Source organism: Rhinolophus sinicus, linkage group LG14 (genome assembly GCF_036562045.2).
Source record: "Rhinolophus sinicus isolate RSC01 linkage group LG14, ASM3656204v1, whole genome shotgun sequence".
Lineage (NCBI taxonomy): Eukaryota > Metazoa > Chordata > Mammalia > Chiroptera > Rhinolophidae > Rhinolophus > Rhinolophus sinicus.
This window is the reverse complement of record NC_133763.1, coordinates 46,776,379-46,796,224: the sequence shown is the minus strand read 5'-3', so window position 1 is coordinate 46,796,224 and position 19,846 is coordinate 46,776,379. Positions and strand designations below refer to the sequence as shown.

Below are 19,846 nucleotides of genomic sequence, written 5' to 3'. Positions count from 1 at the left end.
TGGAAATTTCTCAGTTTCCATTCGTCACCAAACAGGAGGCCCTTATGGAAGGGCACAGTGAGCCTGGTAGGGGATGGGTGAGGGGGGCGGGAATGTGGGTGGGCATTCGTCACCCATCACAGACCCTGACAGACCTGGGGCTATTCAAGGACTCGAGTTGTAGAGGCTGAGTTGTAAAATTCTATTCGGGCTGCCAAAACCAGAACAGCGTGACTTTAATAAGGTTAGAGTTTGGCATTTTTACAGCTTCTATTACGATAAGGTTCTTAGTCACAGGATGGGGAAAGAGCTAGAGAGGGTCAGCCTGAACTTAGCTGGTCAGTCCTCGGGGTAGGGTCAGGCCTGGCCTCTTGCCTGGCTCCCGAGGGCGTCCTTTTTCGTGCTGTGGGTCCAGCTTTCCAGCGACACGTTCTGCCTGGCACATTGGAAAGCCTGCTCAGCCACATCTGGACTCTGGGACTAATAGGGGAAGTGAATCCAGGCAGCGATTTCCAGAGACAGGCTGACGTGTGAGAGAGAAGCAAACGCCCTATTCCCAGCCAAAGGTGTCCTCTGAGCTTGGTCTGCCATCATCAGCCGTCACCCGTAGTAGCAGCAGGGGAGAATGGTCCCAAAGTGCTGCTGGGTTTCGAGGCCTTCGTGAACGTCCTCTGGCCTGGAATACTCTATTGTCCATCAGCATCTGTCCATCCTCCAAATGTCCCCTCCCCTGGGAGGCCTTCCGTAACGTCATCCTCCCGTCCTGACCCCACAAGGAGTTCCTCCATTCCCACCTCACTCACAGAGTGGAGGCCGTCCTTCGAAAGCAGCACCGGTCCCCCGTGTAATGAGTTCATTATCACGCGCCTTCAGCACCACAAGACGGTGGAGCCTGCGGGGGGGGGGGGGGGCATAAATGTGGAAGGAAGGAAGGATTTAGCAGGAGGTACATCCCTTCCACTGGGAAGACGGCTTAACGGCCATGTCGTCTATGCACGAATCACCTTTGCTCACGACGAGTAGTCAAAAGTACAGTTTCTCTAAAAGGTATTAATTTCTCGAAGGTGGAATTTGTGCCAGTCTATGTATCCACAGCATCTGCCGTCGTATGTCCATTAGTGTACGTTTCAAATGCATCAGATGGTCTTCTCTGTGTCCATTATGTCATCACACTGAATCATTTACAAAGTGGAGTCCTCAGGTCGAACAAGTCAAATCAACAGCATCGATCAGGCAGCTCTCCTGTGTCAGAGCTGGCACGAGGCCCTGCAGAGAAGCAGAGATGAGAAGGCCCTGCCCGCAAGGAGAAAATAAGAGCCGGCGATGTCCTCAAGTGTTAGGGCATAGACGGCCTTCTTTGTGTGCCAGCTGTGAGCTGCTGTGTGCAAACTCACGATAAAGGCACAGCACATTCCTTTGAGAAGCTGTGGTCCCTCTGGGGGGCTGAGCCATTCATGGGTGGATGGACACCCAAACACACCTGAGTATGTCCTAGGTGACAGAGCCCCCCCTTTGACTGCAGCCCCAGCAGCATGGCATACGGAGCCCCCAAGGTTCCCCTAGTTTGTGAAAGCAGGGGAGAGGAATACTGCGGAGGGAAGGGGGTAACCAGCGGGAAGGAAGACCTACTGTGGCCCTAATGCTTGGAGGCTGATGGACTCCAAGTGCCGCTTTGGTTTCGTTGCAGAGCCGGAGTTGTTCTGATGGGCCCAAGATGGATGTGAACTATCAGGGCCGCTGTGGAGTGGAGCTGGCTCTCCTGCTGGGCTCTGGGGGCCCCCTCTCAGGGTTCCTTAGGGGAGAGGTGCCCGGGCCTGGGCTGGACCTCCTGGGGCTACTTTGGACCAGAATGAACCCTACTTCTGGCATATTCTCACCTCAGGAGCAAGTCAGAACTATGCTTAGTTGTATAGCAGGGAAGAGGACTGATGGGTGATATCTCGCAGGGTGGCCGGGTCTAATCATGGGGACACATCACCCACTCCTCAGCTCACACACAACCTCAGCCCTTTGGTCCACGGCATGTAAGTTTGTGATGCGATGGCCAGAGAGCAATTGGAGCCTGGGACACAGGTGACAGCTGGCAGCTGCCCTCCCACGGTGCTCTGATCCGCTTTCTCACCTGGGAAACTCAAGGTGTTAGAGGGCAGCCTAAGCCACCAGCGGGGTCTTGGCTTTCCTGAGGGGCCAGGAGGGGCTGGGGATTGTCTCCTGTGTTTTCCCAGGAGCCTGGACAATGGAGGAAATTAAAAAGGGTCCAAGAAGGCCCCGCTCCAATGGGGAGAAGCCTGAGGCTGATATTGCAAATGCACTCTCTTGATCGAAGCCCTCCCTGCCGGGGGGAACGAGACCCCCTGGGAAAGGCCATTCCTGGCCCCCAGGTTCCCTCAGCTGGCCTGGAGAAGCAATTCTTTGCCCTTGGCCACTCCTTGCTCATGAATGAGGCACGTGGAGGCAACGCGGGCAGACGCAATAGCTACTTCCCTACCCACAGTCCCAGCTGTTCTGCGGGAGGCCCCGGGTTCTTATCCAAAGTACACTCGTTCTTATTTATGAGCTGCGTCAGGCGCCATTGGCTGCCTACCTTTGGCCCCTCAAGGCCAGCTTCGTGTTCTTTGTTCCCTAAAGTCTCACCAGGGTGAAATATTAACCAGTGGTGGGACAAAAGGGCCGGGAGACCGAAGGCAGGGCTGGTGAAGAAGGATACCTGGAGGGGGTGTTGTTCCCTTACTTGGAATTTTCCAGTTCTCTGAACCTCACATGACCAGGCAGTGTTTTCTTCAAGCCACACAACGAAGATGGTTGCCAGGGTGGCGAGTTCTAAATAACTGCATGGTGGGTGACCACAGCTGTTTATAGCACCGTGGTCACTGGGGATACTTGTCTCAGGGAGGCAGGGGTGGTGGAATGACTAGCCCTGAGAGCCAGGATCCCCAGGGCCTGGCCATGGCCCTGCTTCCAGAGCAGCCTGGGGAATCCTTGAGGAAACCACTAGATGTCTCAGGGCTTCTGTGTCCCCGCTTATAAAAGGAGGGGCTTGATGAGAGCACAAAGGTCCTTTCCGGCCTGGACATTTTCTGGTTTAGATGCTGAGCCCCATTAACTCCATTTATAGCCGATTGCCACTGTGTTTGGCACCTCTGAGAAGGTATGAGGGCCTGCCCTCTGCTGCCTTTGCTTCTCTCTCCTTTCTGTCCGTCTGCCTCACTGCTTCTTGGCCGTATCCCCTTTACCTCACTTCCTTTGTCTTTATCTCAGGGCTGAGGATCTCTCCTTTGAAGCTAGCACACGAGTTAATCACATGTCTTTTGAGTCCATTGGACCTGTGTTCAGCACTTTCTAGCTCTGCCATTTCCCAGCTATGTGACCTTGGCCAAATCGTTTGGTTTCTTTGGGTATCAGTTTCCTCATCTATATTGGGTGTTTTTTGTTTTTCTGGGGGTTTTTTGGTAAGAATTATACCCAGTGCCTCATATACAAAGTTTCCATGAATGTAAGCCACTGTATGGTTATAACTTTGAACTTGACACACCCAGAACTAATCCCCCTTCCCAAAGACTTCTTCTGTCTCTGCTTTTGTTAACAGGGGCACTCTCCTTCTAATGACTGGGCCTTTGGGCTGGATGTCACCTTGACTTTGCACTTGTTCTCTGTAAGAAGCCTCCCTTACAGTCCCCTGGGGGCAGAAGGCCTGCAGGTCCAGGCCCAAGCAAGGGCTCGGCCTTCTGTGGAGATGGGGGTACTTACTATCTTTGGGAATTGCTGGAAGTTTTACACATCCAGGCACTTTTGGGGGGTGGGTGGGAGGGATAAGATGGAATCACAGTTATTGGCCAGGATTCCCTGAAAGTGGGTGTGGACCTCATTGACTGGAGTCAAGTGGACCGGGCTATACTTTCTTGGATTTGCTACTGACTTCCTTGCTGCCCAGAATGCACCCTGGTACAGACTCAAATTCCCTGGGCACCGCAGGTTGTCACGGAGATCGTTCAGAGCAACACTGGCTTGAAACAAGTAAGGGAGGTGGGTACTTCCACAGAGCCCATATCATACTTAGAAAAAGATTTTTTAATTGCTTCCTCTGGGGGTTGTAGCTCTGTGGGTACGTAGTGAAATGTGAACTGGCTTCTGGTACCCCCTTGGCCGGGAGACTTTGTGCAGGGCCCACCCTGCCCAGCTTTAAGTGGAGACCCTGGCTCTCACCCATTGGATTCCGAGTTCCATGAGGGCATGTCTGTGTCTCTCCCATCAGTGAAGCCTCAGTGCCTAGCGGAAGGCCTGGCCCAGTGGAGACGCTCGCTAAACAGTGGTGAGTGTTGAATGAATGAAGAAGAAGTGACTTCTAGCTAAGCATGCTTGGCGTAACTGGTGCCCAAGGCCTCTGATGCCAACAGAGTGGGGTACTTAAGAGCCCATGCTTTGCAGTCAGATGAAACTGAGTGTGGCTTTTGCCGTACATCTTCACAGATGCCTGTTCTTCACTTCTCGGAGTCTCACTTTCTCCATCTTTGATATAGGGGTCCGGGGATGCCGGCCCCACTGGTGATGTGGTGGTGTTCTCTGAGGTGACGTATGTAGGTCAAAGCGCCTAGATCAATGATTGGCAAAAGCCGTGTTGTCATGCTGTGCCCTGGAGAGCACTGAGGATGGGCGTTCCCCTGGCCACCCACCCCCAAGGCTTTAAGGTGGGCACACCAGGGGGTCTTTCCAGTTACTTTCAGTGGGGACCTCAGATATGGATTGAGGTGGCTTTTGGTCGCAGTGATTTGTTTGCTCCTGGCACCGACCCCCACACACACTTACTGGGGCCTCAAAACCCATTAGGCACTCAAGCATCCCGTATTTCAATTTCCCAGAAAAGGCACAACTTCTGTGGGTTGGACTACAGATAGCTTCTACAACTTACTGTACCCCCAGTGGCTCTTTGGCTTGGTTTTGGAGATCTGCCACTATCATTTAGCTGATCTCATGCTATCCACAAAGGCAAGAAAACAATGTCCTCTCTGCAGGACTCTGCCCTCCTGCAAGCTCAGGGACCACAAAGGCTTCATGCTGGAGTCGAAAAGGAGTGTCCCCGGCTTCTGAGGATGTTCAGTCACGAAATCCAAGGCAAACCTCTACTCACTGGTGTTGCGCCTGTGTTCAGAAGGGCACAGCAGTCTCCCTGAGAGACAGCCGCGGGGCGTTTCATCCTTCAGCAGTGTTGCAAGGAGAAGTCTGTATCAGGCTCTCCAGTGGAACTGGAGAACTGAATCAACCCAGACTCGAGGGGAAAAAGTGGGAGAGGATTTTCTATCAGTGGTTGCATATGTCCGTGGGGACCTAAAGAGGATCTTGCATTTTTTAAGCCTAATAGTTTGCTCCTTAGCGATAGCAATATTGGCCCAAGGGGAGAGTTCGTGGAATAATGCAATGAACACAGGACTGAGAATAAAAAATAACTTAGGTTTAGATCTCTGTTTTGTCCCTGATTGGTTACGCGATTGATTGATGTGACTTCATGTCAGTGTCTCTGTTTCCCCACCCGTCATGGGAGAGCAGCACAGAGACGTGTGCGAATCATCAGAAATCGTGGATTTGAGATTGTGCCCAGCACATGGTGGGTGGGAAGCCATGAGACATGGGCCGATCTGACCCCTGCGGTCAGCCAGGGCAGACAGCCCACATTCTCCCTCTTCCACTGCTTTGCGGGGCTGCGAGGACACTTTTGAGGGAGGGAAACAGAAAACAGATCTGTCGAGGATTTGGAGTCTTTTTCCATGGAGGGAGCGGTCTTGATGACTCAGTCAGGGAGTCTTCCTTTCCTGCCCAGATGACAAGATTTCATGACAGGCGTTCAAAAGCTTCTTCTGTTATAGAGCAAGTCCGTTGTGCGTAGAAGGGCGCGGGGAGGCAGATAGAGTGGATTACAAAGAACACACAGCCCATGTGTGGAGGTGGGGCTGAGGTGCTGTCAAGGTGAAAGAGAGCTCGGAGAAAAGCATCTGTGGGAGCAACAGCAGGACACTCAGCCTGCTGGAGGGGTGGGAAAGGCGCTGGAAAGGCAGACACCAGGAAAGCAGGGCGGCGAGCCTTACAGACTGGCAGGCAAGCCCAGGTGACGGCCGATGGCCAGCTCCTGCACAGGGAGTATGAGTGGCCCCTGAAACGCACGTGCTGGGAGACAGACCCCACGGGGCCTCTGGCGGTGGGAGGAGGCACAAGACTTAAGGGGGAGCAAAAAAAAAAGCCTCAGTGATCAAAATAATTGACATCCTAATGTATTTTTTTAATAGACTTTATTTTTTAGAGCAGTTTTGTGTTCACAGCAAAACTGAGCAGAAGGTACAGAGATTTTTCCATATACCCCTGCCTCACACACGCACAGCCTTCCCCATTATCAATGTCCCCACCTGAGTGGCTCATTTGTTACAGTTGATGAACTTACATTGACACATCACTGTCATCCAAGATCCACAGTTTATATTACGGTTCACACTAGGTGTTATATACTCTATGAGTTTTGACAAATGTATAATGACATGTATCCATCATTATAAAAGCAAATAGAATTCACCTCTCACTGCCCTAAAAATCTTCTGTGCTCTGTCTACCCATCTCTCCCTCTTCCCTAACCCCTGGCAACCACTTATCTTTCGCTGTCTCCATGGTTTTGCCTTTCCCAGAATGCCATATAGTTAGAATCATCAAGTATGTAGCCTTTTCCAATTAGCTTCTTTCACTTCATATTCATTTAAGTTTCCTTCATGTCTTTTCACGGCTTCATAGCTCATTTCTTTTTAGTGCTGAATACTTTTCCACTGGATGGACCACAGTTCGTTTATCCATTCATTTACTTGGTACCAACGACATCTTGGTACTTTGATTGAGTCCAGGTTTTGCCAGTGAATCAAGCTGCTGTCAACACTTGTGTAAAGGTTTTTGTGTGGACATAAGTTTTCAACTCCTTTGGGTAAATACCAAGGAGAGCAACTGCTGCATTAATGCAGCATTTAAAAAAGCAAAATCAATGTGAATCTATGAAGAACAAGCTAAACACAATGTAACTAAAGGCAGAATCTGACCCTGCATTTGTTTAACTGGGCCCCCTCACCCCCCTCTAATCCAGCCCTGTTGGGTTTTCCTACTCAATCTGTCTTTCTACCCATCGTATCTCCAAAATGATTTAGTCTTCACTGGGGTGGAATAGCACCATTAGTGATTCCAATATCAAGAGAACTCTCTGATACTTTTCCCATTAGAGAAGGTTAAACATGCACAGCATGTACCCACGTTTCATGCCTGGTGAGGGGGCAGTGTGAGACCCTCAGCCATATGTGTGCTGGGTAGAGGAGGGGCGCTGTACGTAAACGGGGGGGTAGGGGTGCCGCCTGATTTTATACATTGAAATATGGGCATGTGCCCAGTTGTTTGCAAATGGTTTCCTTTGTAGATATGTTCACCTTCCTACCTCCTATCAACCAGATATTGGTTAGAGGCATTCATTCATTTGTGCGCTCAGCAAACATTTACCAAGCTTCTATTATGTGGTAGGCATTTACTTGGTACAAGGACTACAGAGATAAATTGCATGGGCCCTGACCTGGAAGTGCCCACGGCTTGAGGGGGGAGACACGTGAGGGACAGTGAGGGTAGGAAAGACCGTGGTAGAGGATGGTGCAGCTCACAGAGGTGAAATATCTAACACGCCCCCAATACAGTGAGGGGTCGTCGTGTGGGCACTGGAATTTGGCTAATGGAGGAGGGGAGGAAAATATTGCAGGCAGAGGGAACTATAAGTGCAAAGCAGTGACTCCTCCTGGCCTCAGTGTACCAAGGGGTAGGAGGGCCTGGCCCTCAGCATGCACCCTGTAGGCACTCCAAATACATCCACGGTCCATGCAAGGAGAAGCGCCTACTCTGTAAGTGCAGCTTCTTGACAGGGAGGCCTGCGTCTGGCTGGCGGGCTGCCCCTTGTAAGTGCTGGCATAACCCCCTGCCCTTCCCTCTCACTGCATTGCTCACACTGCCTGTCCTGGCAGGGCCCTTGTGTGCACCCCCTCCCCCCACGACTCTGTGTAATGATGCCGGGGAAGTCAGTCTTGTCCACTGTTGTGGCCCCAATGCCCAGTCCAGTGTGTGGTTCACAGTAAGTGCTCAATAAAATCCCTTTATTCCATGAATGGATGAATGAATAAATGGATGGATGGATGGATGGATAAATGGATGGATGGATGGATGGATGGATGGATGGATGGATGGATGGATGGATGGATGGATAAATGGATGGATGGATGGATGGATGGATGGATGGATGGATGGATGGATAAATGGATGGATAAATGGATGGATAAATGGATGGATGGATGGATGGAAGAGCAACAAGTCTAAGAACTCACAAGTCACTTAGCACCTGGATTCTCTTATATTCCTTTTATATTCTTTTAATATTATCTAACGTGTGGACTTTGGAGATAGCCAGTGTCCAATAAATACTTTCAATTAATTGTGATCCATTGACTAGTAGTAGCTTGGGAAAACTAGACCCATGGCCTAGGCCTTATCTGAGAACTGGTAGCCTTCTCTTCTTTCCTCTTCTGCCAGTGGGGTCCATATGGCAAATCATTACTTGTGGGCTGGACCCTGGAGGTTAGCAGGTGTATTCTTTACAATGTGACACATTGGCCCTGTCTTTTATGTTTAGCTTTCAAAATAAAATGTAGAGGAATTAAGAACTATTATACAATTGTGGACAACACCAATGCAATGATTAAAGGGTCGGTTAGAAATGCTACTTGAACATTCCCTACCTATTTCAAATAGCTATGCTGAGTAACAGATTCCTTCTGTTACATGAAACAAACATATTATTTATTAATGAGTAATGTTCAAAGACTAGAGGTTTGATAATACAACAGCCTGGAAAAGCGTGACCTAAAGCAGAGGTGGTGAAAGAATCCATCGTTTTGAGTCAGGGGCACTCTGTTTACTTTGTATCCATCCCTGGATCCGTTACTTAGTCTCTCTGAGCCTTTCCTCATCTGTACAGTGGATGGCTGGCTTACTCACTTCATCAGCGCTGCTGTGCAGACCCAATGAAAACACAGAAGTGAAGGTATTTTGTGACCCACGACATGCTGTACAAACACAAAGAATTATTATTAACGGAAGTTATAGTCTTACATCAAAAGAGATATGAATAGCATTCATCGAGGATGCAAAATTGCTAGATTTTTAGGAACATGGGGATAGCAATGAAATTAGCCCTCCACAACCCCCTACCCCTCAGCCTGGAACCTGAAGAGCAGGGAAATGGGAAAGCCTTCTAGAAGTTAAACTGGCAGAATCTGTCTCTAACAGATAATGCTTGGCCATCTGCGATCATAAACCAAGACAATGTGAGCCATTGACTGACAGGTTGGGAATACCCAATCTCTGAGCAAGGTGACCTGGGTGCAATCTCAGGAAGATAAGCCTGAATGTGATGGCAAATGAGAAAGCAGGACCCTCACAGCTTGTATTCCACTTGGCCATACCACCTGTTATGTGCCACTGTGCTACCAAATGTGGTCTACAGGGAGCCCACATCAGAATTATGTAGGGGTGGTGTATGTGTGGATGTGGGTTGTTAAAATGCACATTCTGGGGCCCCAGAACCAGGCATCAGAATCTCTGGCAATGAGTTCAGGGAGTCTGCACTTTTAAGACATCCCCTAGGTTCCACAACAACTACTTTTTAGAGTCTGTTTGATGACCGTCCACTTAGAGGCATCTCCTTGAATGAATAAATAGATGGATTCCCAGGCAAAAGCAACCTGGGAAAGATTTCAGGAGGAGAAATAAATGATTTCGGGAAAATAGGACTTGTTTATACAGGAACACTAAATATATAGGATTGACTATATAAAAAACATGACTACAGTTTATAAATATTTGAAAGGAACTAATTTAAATGGTGGAATCTCGATGTTTTATTCAGGTAGCAGAAGGCCTAAGTAGGAGTAATGGAAGGACGTAAGCAAAGAGAACTCGGGCCAGACATCAAGGAAAACATCCTGACAGTGTGAAAAAAAAAATGTTATAGAATCATTTCACACTGTTAAGTCAACCAAAATATCAGTCCATTCAGTGGAAAAAAACATTTGGGCAGCATTTGAAAAAAACAACCAATGGAGTGGTTAAATTCTTTCTCTCTCGTTTTTTTTCCAACGGTTGTTTTGATGTCTGATGCTTTGTTATCCTAAGTCACCGGAATCAAGATTCTTAATAAATGAAAATGTAGCTCATGAAAAATGTTTAGGACAGGAAGTGCCTACTGGTTCTGGCTGAGGTCTAAGATGAGGAGATGCAGAGAGTTAGCATAAAACTGCTTTGAACATCATTATCTGGCCTTGGACCCCATCCTGGAATTGGTGTCAGCACCAAAGAAAGTGACATTTATTGAGAACTGACTATGTGCCAGGGCCTGTCTTATTTAATCTGCTTTGTCAGGCAGGTGTCACACCCATGTGAAATGAGGAAAGTCAGGCTTGAAGAAGCTCTGTGAGGAATTCCTGTATTTGTCTCATGTCAGACCCTGCCATTGTCCACAAAATCTTGATGTTTTGATTGCTACTGAAATCAGAGTTAATGGGGCAGTTAGTGGAAGGGGATGCTATTTGGGCAATCTTTCGAGCCCAGAGGAGGTCTCGGAACCAAGAGCAATAGTGATGGAAACGTACGCTTCCCTCTACTATTTCCCCATCTCTTTCCTTCTCCTCCTCATCTTTCTCTTCTTCCTCTACCACCAACCTCATTCCCACCATCTCTACCACCACCACCATCATTACTTGTTTATGAAAAAAACTTGAATAGTATGTATTTAATATTCATGAACAGTACCTGCCACCACTCTCAAACCAGAACACAGAGCAATGTTGTGTGCTAGGCAGTTCTCCCTTTCCTATCAGCCACACTTTGGGATCGTGAAGTAGACCAGTTACCCCAACATAGAAACAAAAACAGAACCATACTTCCTTCCTCCAACCTTTGCAAAAGAACAGCCGTGTACTCAACCAGGTATCAAATTGCTAAGGCTTTGGAATCCCTTTAAAATGAAACCAGATATGAAACAGGTATGAAGGGAGCTGAGCTTTCGTCATGCACCCTGGGGGCAGCCCCCGAAGCTACAGACCACCGGTTAAAAGAAAGGAGCGTCTTGTAAGCCCCAGACATCCCGGTGCCAATTTGTGCCTCTCTTCACCTCTGGCCCTGAGCTGGGAGCTCAGTCACATGGCCTAAGAGGACGCCTCAGAACCTGCCTCACATGTAAACACATGATGCAAATAGTTGTGCCGTGAAGGCTATAGCTCCACCAGGAAATCTCAGACTCAAGAACCCTCTGACATAAACAAGGAAAAGGCTGGGTCTCAGTCAGAAGGCTTGTTTTTGGAAGCTGAACACTGATGTTGGCAGCAATGGTTCTCCATAGCTCCCTAATTGCATCCTCCCTGGGAGGCCTAGGAGGCTTTCTTGAGGCCCCTGGGGCTTGGAACTACCTAGGTAAGAGCTCTGTGCAAATAAGCCCCCTTGGGCCTGCAGATGGGTAAACAGCTCTCTACTGACATTCAGACACAAACTTAGCATTCAAACCACCAGGTTCCGGATCCCTGAGTACAGGAGAGGGGCTGGCCTGTACTTGTGCCTGAAGAATGGGGCCCAGACGGGAGGGGGTGGGTCCGGGGAGGGGGGGCTGTTTCCAGGATTTTCACTGATCTCAGTGGGCCTGAGGGCAGGTGCTAGGAAGAGGGATGTCCCTGGGGGAGAAGGATGTGGAACCAATTCTGAGAACACTCAGAATGGAAGGGCTGAGATTGCTCCAGGAAAGACAAGTTTTGCTGACCAAGTAAAAGGAAAGTGAAAGGGAAAGAGATTAGAGCGAGACAGAGAAAATGAAAGAGGGTAAGGTTCAGTAAAGAGCTGAGTAGGTCAGTCAAGTAGTTTTCAAAGAACTTGTCGCAAGGGGCAAGGAGTGAAGGTTCTTCGTCTGCCTGGCCCAACGTTACAATACAAAATTAAGTGGAATGAGGGACTAATCCCAAAGAGCTAGGGTGTCGTGATCAATAAAAAATGAGTGAAGTGGAAGCTGAAGTCTGACTGGGAAAGCATATGCCGAAGACATTGCCATCACATGTCTCCACATGTGGACATTTTAGACAACTAACCCAAGTCAGTGGAGGGAGACAGATTTTAAATATGATTGATGGAAATGTCTCTCTTCTGTGGCCTGTGTCAGCTTTATGTCTCGACTTCCCATTCTTGGCATGGTTGATGGGACACTTGCTTCTGCGTCTTCCCCCCAAGTCTTCCTGCCTCCAATCCTGCAAAAAAATGTCCCTTGCCTTCAATTCTGCAAACAGTACGTAACACTGAGTCATGTCCTCCCCATAGCATGCTTGCCCTCAGAGGGATGGATTCTTCCTTCTTCTTCCTACCTGAGTGGGACCCCCACTAGGACCCCTTGTATTGCTGAAAGCAATGCTGACTTCTAAGTCTCGCCCTCCAAAAGATCTTTTTTTTTTTTTTCAGCGTGGCAGCCTGCCTGCCCCTCATTTTATTTTCTCTTTTCACCAGTCCAGCCTGTAAGGCAAAAGGAGCAATAGACCTTCCTGGTTCTGTTAAAAAATGGGGAAGGGTGTGTATAAGGATAGAATGGGACATGAGAGAAGCGGGTCCAGAATCCATGGTTATCATGTCACTTTCTTCTGGCCACCCAAAGGGATTGTGTATTTTCTGACTTAAGAATGTTACAGTTATCTGTCATTGAAAGCAAACAAAGGCACGTCAGTGAGGTTGACAGTAACGTGAGTTTCAAAACTTCAAAGTCCGTTTTTCCACTGACTTCCTCACAAGACCATAGCATGTTCCCACAGGACAAGGAAATCCCCCAATAATAGGAGAGGGAAATTCTTCAGGTGAAGAGGCTAGGAAGAGGCCAGTTCTGTGGCAAACAGGCTAATCTGTCATTCTAGCAGGTTTATGCCTGCCTGGAATCCATTGATGGGGTGCAGGATGTGAACAATGACTAGAGCACAGCATGTGGGGTTCAGCAGGTTTGGGCCCCAGCTCTGCTTCTAACAGGTCATGTAACACTAGGTAAACTGTTAAATTCTCTGAGCCTCACTTTCCATACCCATGAAAAGACAATAACGCTCCCTGTTGAGTAGGGTTGTTATGAGGCTTCCATGAAGTCAGATTGCAAAGTACGTGGTATATAGTAGGCACTCATCAAGGGTGCTTGTTCATACCTAACAGCTCTTTCCTTTAGAGATAAGAACTGACTCCTACTGAAGGCCTACTGTGTGCTGCCCACTGGCTACAGGCCCTCTACATATCAATAACGGCTAGTATTTATTCATTCATCTTTTGGTATCCAGAGGGGATTGGTTCCAAGACCCCACAGATACCAAAATCCAAGGACGCTCAAGTTCCTTCGTTGGCCCCCAATATCTGCGGGCTCTGCATCTGTGGATGTGGAAGGTCGACTGTCCTGAGTACATGTGCATAAAATGTGACAGTTAGGTGCTTGATGACTTCAGTAATGATACAGCAATCCCTTTTCCCAGTAAGTGTCACCCTCCCCATTCCACAGATGAAAGAATGGAGGCCCAGAGTCTCACACAACAGACACCCTCGCAGCACTGCAGCCAGTCCAGGATTGCCCTCTGCTGCCCACCCTGCTGCTGTCACAGGTCATGGGAGCTACTTGCATATCTTGGATTTAGGGTTGCCAGATGTTGCAAATAAAAATACAGGGTGCCCAGTTACATTTGAATTTTAGATAAAGAACAAATAAAAATTGAGTATAAGTATGTCCCATGCAGTATTTGGGACATACTTAGACTGAAAAAGGTAATTTGTTGCCCTGTGTTTCATCTGGAAACTTTCCTTAGATTCCACTTACGGCGTTCTCCTTATTCTGTTAGGAGTGACTGCACCCAGGAAGTCCTCTCCCCCTTCCTGACAAGGGGTGCCCCCCACCACCCCAAGTCCTGCTTGCCCTGCACACTCTCTAACTTGGAACCATTTGGAATGACCATATGCGCATTTTCCTTAAAAATGAGACTCCATGCATTTATTTCTGCTGAGACCTGTAAATATTTTATTCGTTGCTGCTATTCAATTAAAACCCTCAATTATACCATGCTTGGACTGGCAAATGTTAGCAGTGTTCGCTATTAAAACAGTTCCAGTTCCCTTTTGATTAGATATTTAACTTAATTGGCTGCTAGTCAGTAGTTTCAGAATATGTGTTCTCAGCTTGATGAGCATGGCAAAGGGACCATTTGTGGATAACATAGTTCACTGGTTGTTTCCAGTGAGGCCTTTGCTCTTGCTGTCTGTTCTTAACGCCGTGAATGTGGCCTCTGCAGCCAGTTTGCTATCCACCCTGGTAAGAAGCTGTTCTGATAAGTCCTGTTCTATGTTGAAAATGCCTGTAGAAATACTGAAGATGGGAGGGCAGAGGATAAAGCAGGGCCAGGAATTCAAGAAATGTGAGGCCAAGTGTAGAGCAGTCAGATTTGAACTTGACAATGTTGGAGCAGGTGCCTTGGCTGCTTTGGGGAGGTGGGGTCCTGGGGAGGAGGGTCAGGCTGGCCCTTTGGTGGTGTCTGGGGAGTGGATATGGGGAGTTTCAGCCCAGGTTGCTCCATCGTTGGGACCCTCTGGTCCCAGATACTCCCACTTGCCCTCTTCTCTGGAAATAAAAAAAAAGAGAAAGGGATTCCTGCATCCAAACACCCAGCAAACACTCTCCTTAAGTAGAGCAGATCCTTTGCATTTATGAAGCTCATCTCCCCCCACATCTTGGTACATTCTCAAAACTACACAGACGCAGCACATAATTGCTGTCAGGTCTCCTGTTCCCTGTACAATTTCCTCCTACCTCAGGGCAACACCTTTTCAGCTTTCACACAGTGTTCTACACAGATATCTGCAGAGATTCACAAACGGCTCGTTCTGAGGCGTTTGCAGAGCTTTTGGTGGACTTGTTCATGGCACAGATGTGAGTCGCTGCCAACTTGATGTTCTCCTCAACTTGTTGCTGGCTCCTATTTTGAGGCATGGATCACGATCTTTTTTGAAAATCTCTTTGCTTTTCCTCATTGGTACCGGCAGTTGTCATTCTCATGACGTCCATTTTTTTTTTTCTTTTTCTTTTTTTATAGAGAAACGTGAATTTTTGTCACTCATAAGAGGCTCTGTGAACAACGGCAAATAGAGGAGAACAAGGCTGTGAAGTGAGGCAGGTAGCAAGCAGCTGGCTTGGCTCCCTCACCGGTGTCCCTGTATGTACTAGCTCCTGAATAGCATATGTGACTCAGAGCTGTGCCTCAGCAAAATTAGAAATTGCTATCTGTTCTAGATCTTTAAACAAACGAGCTCATATAAGATATAGGAATGCCAGCGATCACGTTCTTGGAATTCCTTTGTGTAGTTCTGTATCCCCGACTTGAGTAGAACTGGCAGTTTACCAGATGCCCTCTTTATCACGGTCCAGTGTGACAGAGTGAAAAGGGAGATGGGTTGTGGCTGTGGGGAGGTCATAATACTAATTCTTGTACCACTGGCCAAGCACCTGTTATATGACGAGTGCTTTCCGTTCGACTTTGCATGGTGATTAGGGCTCAACTTCCTGGGTTTGAATCCTGACTCTGCAACTTACCAACTGGTTGACCTTGGGAAATTTACTTAATCTCTCTGTGACCCAATGTGCTCCTCTACAAACTAAGCATATCCACAGTGTCTGCCTCATAGAGTTGTTATGAGAATGAAAAGCGCTAATATTTGTCAAGTGCTTAAAACAGAGCTTGGCACATAGTAAGCACTAAGTGTCTGGAATATATATATAGTAGCTCTGAGTTACTTTTGGCCCTCTCCGCCAGCAGGCCACAGTCAGAGGTTTAGTTAGGGACTGAGAAGCCAGCTTGGATCTTGCAGTCAGTGATCGTTAGTAACGATGGAGGAAGGGCTTGGCTGGAGCTTATGTATTCATGTGGACAATCAGTGGAACCTGGGCCAGGGCAGCCACCCAGAGGCTAACTGGTCAGATTGCCTGGGTCTGTTTGGGCCTAGATGTTCCTGAGTCCCTGAAATGTGACCACTTGTCCTGAGGAAAGGGGAGACACAGGCAGAGCTGGAGGGTGGCTGCTGAGGATCGAAGAGGCCAAAGGGAGACTTTCTCCTGAGAGGGGCCTGGAAGGGAAGGGAGGTTACATGCAGAGGCAAGGGAGGGGCACAAAAGGGTGACATCACTGGCACGGGGAGTTTTCCATGCTGTCAGAGCTAGGAGTCCACATTAGCCCTGATCTTAGAGCCTCTTGGGGTCTGAAGGTCCAGGACTCTGCTCTGGGGATGGGTCAGGAAGCCCATCTCTTTACACACGGCCTCTGCAGGGGCTGGTGGTCCCCCTGTACCCTGTAGGGTGGGCACCCACTGTTCTAGCACCTCTCCTACAAAAGATCCAAGAGCTGATTCCTGCCTCCCTTTTCTGGAGAGGGGCATCGGGGAGAGGTGAGCTGTAGGGGTCGCGAGGGGCTGGAGTGGGGACGACTGGAGGTCAAGCTGAGATCTTTTCAGAAGCCCCAAAGGCTGGAACTTGGGGATTTGCCACATTGAAGAAGCCAGAAGCAGGTAACAGATCCTGGGCACAAAGTCAGGAATTTGAGAACCAGGAGATGAGCGCAAACACCAAGTGGGCTGAGAGTCACGAAGCAGTTCGTTCTTCCTGGCCGGCGTGGTTCACGGACGGGTCAGCGGAGCTTTTGGCAGACAGCCTCAAGGCATCGATCGCCTGAGATCAATACCTCAGCTCTCACGCTGCACTCTTCTGTCCCCGCGGCCCAGCCTTGAAAGGAACAGGTGTTATTCCCTGGGCTTTCAAGCTCAACTGTAACTACTCAAATCCTCCAGCCAGGCCTGTCTCTCCCAAGGCTCTTGCGCCTGAAGGAAGGGGGGCTTTCAATGCCCTTCTCCCTCCCTCGGTTGTGGCCACAATCACATTTGTCAGCCATGTTCCAGAGCAGGGATGGTGTCTTCAGACCCTTTCTTGTCAGTGGCAAGCCTAGCTTATGGATGCCTCTTGGGCAGTGGGCAAAGCACCGCAAGCACCTCTGCAATGAGCTGGAGTTAGGAGGCAGAGTAGGACCGGCCGGAAGGTGGGGTCCACTGGTTGTCTTTTCTTCACAGCCTCAGACCGATTGCAAGGGCCTGAGCGCAGGCAGGCACTACGGGCCGTCTGAGTGAAGGTGGGCTGATCAGAGCAAGGGGCCAGACTGCTCATAACAATGTTGTTTTTTTTTAACAATGGAGCGTGACCCTAATAATTTAAAAACATTGGCATTGGCCTGAAAATTATAGGACCAGTGACATGGGGTGGGCCTAAAATGGGTCTTCCGAGTTTTCCAAGTGGGAGACATATTTTGGAGTGACTTGCCCTGTTCTGATGGAGCTCACCAGAGCCCTTCTGTGCAGCATGGGAATTTGCTGCTCCCTGATGTGGCCCTGTGCTTTGCAAACCTTAAAAATTAGCGCCTCAGGTTGTCGCAGGCTGGCGGGGACAGAGGTCCCTGCTGGGGATACCCCAGAGCCATCTGCACCCCCGGGAGGTGTAGACTCTGGTCATGGAACTGTTCTTTATCCTCCCAAGGGCACGGAGGGTGACCTCCAAGGGCTGCCATGGCGTCAGTCTGTTCCTGAGAAGGGATGAGATGACAGACGGTTGGGATTCCACTGGCCCTGCCCCAGCTGTGCCCTGAATGCCATCAGCTCAAGTGTCCAAGCAGTGATGACAGGAGCCCGGCAAATGACAGGCAGCTGGAAGGCATTGTTGTGGAAAGAGTCGCAGATGGCCACACGGTCCAGCCTGCTGGGTTGTTCTCTTCACATAGTTTCCACAGAGGTGAGGTTTGTGCTATAAATAAGCTAAGTCCTGGGCAGCCGCTGTCCAGTTTACTGGCTTTGTTTGTGAGTGTGAACATACAGCCTAAGAGGAATGGCAGCATCTCCCTGAGAAGGGCTGAGGCCCTTCTGGCCCTGGCGTCTCCCCTCCTCCCTTGGGCATGTAGGGCATGCGTGGTACAGCTACCAGCCTTACCCTTTCTCCTCAGTCACATATTATCGTTTCAGTTATTAATATTGCTTTACCATCTCCCGACTCAGAGCTAGATCGTAAAGCCCTGCTAACCCCAGGCAGCCTTGGGTCGGTGGGGATTAGACGCTCTCCTGCACCCTGGGTGTCCCCACGTCAGGGTCCTTGTGTGTGACCCTGTGTTGCTCTCTCCGCAGGGGGCAGTCACGGGGCCACACTTCTGGGCAGTGGATGAGGAAGCAGAAGATGGGAGGAGAGGCTGGTATGAGAGAAACCTGAACTGCAGCCCCTGAGGAAGAGAAGTTCACAGTATCTAACGAAATGACATATGCACTGACCCTTTGGTCCAATAATCCCACTTACAGGGCTCTACCCCAAAGATAGGGTGGCACAAATATAAAAAGAAGATAATCGAGGCCATTTGTTGAATCACTATTTAGAGAGTAAAAGACTGAAAAGTAATCAAATGTCCATCGACAGGGAAATGATTAAATAAACTATGTTATATGCACATAAGGGAGTATTATGTCGCTGTAAAAAGGAATAAGGAACAATTCTATATACTGCTACGCAGTAATCTCCAGGATATAATGTTAACACAAGTTGGGAAAAAGAAGTGTAGCATTTTATCTTTTATCTAAGAAAGGGGGGAATATGAATATTTATACATATTTTCTAACGTTTTTAAGGGAAGCATAAGTCACAATATAGAGAAAAAGATTACTAATGGAGGAGAGAGTGGGCAGAAAAGACAGGATGACGCACCAGAGGTGGATTGACCGAAAAAGTAATCAAGTTTTAGCTCCAGGACCCCTTACAAGGAGAGACCTTTTTTCAAGTCCCTAAAAGAAGCTCTAGCTATGCTATATTCTTTCTCTTAAAGAGGCATGAAAACATGATTCCCTCTTTAGGGGGCTTCTGTTGTGCCTCACTTGCGGGAGATGTCCAAAAAAGTGCTTGTGGAATGGAGATACAGAACAGGATGGGCTGACGACACATCAGCACACCGTGGTTTCACTCTTGGTCCTGAGAAACACAGAGAAACACGGAACAGCCCACTCCCTCTTCCCCCTGCCCTGCTTCAAATGGCGGAACACAGTCTCTTCTCTGGCAGCCCCGCTAACTGTTCCTTCTGAGAAATCACTGGGCTCTCCTCTCCTGTTTGTCTCTGAACAAGCACCCGTTTTGCCAGAACCGGTAAGGAAGACATCAACTAAAATGGGACCATGGCTTGCTTCAGCACGGTCTTCAGAATACAAATACTTAACGATGTTATCTGAGAAGACCAACCCTTTAATTTATGGTCATCAAAGCTCATACCCACTTCTCTTATTCATTCATGTACTCATTTATTTGATAACACTTATTTGGCACTTGTTACTTGCCAGGCACTAAGCCAGGTGTTGGGCACACAAAGTCCGTCCCCATTTAACTAGTGTAGTCTTTAGAAACCCTTTAAAAATTGGAGCAGCCCAATGGAAAAAAAAAAAAAAAAAATCTGTGAGTTATCAGCACAGGTCCTTTTTGCTGTGTGATCTTGGGCACGTTATGTAACCTCTCTGAGCTTCAGGTTCTCATTTACAAAATGGTGGTGTCAACAACTACTGCAAAGGGTTGTTATAAGGATCGATGCTGGCACATTTGTAAAGTGCTTATTAATGGGACATAGTACTTGCTCAGTTAGTTCATTTTTGTTCTCTTCTGAAGGACTCACAATTTGGCTGTGTGTGCTGGGAGTGGGGAGGGGAGGCATGGGTT

The 19,846-nt window shown here is 48.5% G+C and overlaps 1 long non-coding RNA gene across 1 annotated transcript in view; it reads left to right on the top strand.

The window, feature by feature from the left end:
- LOC141568565 (uncharacterized) overlaps positions 1–19,484 on the top strand; it is a 39,180-nt gene extending 19,696 nt beyond the window's left edge. Inside the window, exons 3-4 of the long non-coding RNA XR_012491720.1 lie at positions 17,648–17,899; positions 18,286–19,484. This is a non-coding gene — a long non-coding RNA (uncharacterized LOC141568565). The remainder of the gene's footprint in view (positions 1–17,647; positions 17,900–18,285) is intronic.
- The last annotated feature ends 362 nt before the right edge of the window (positions 19,485–19,846 follow it).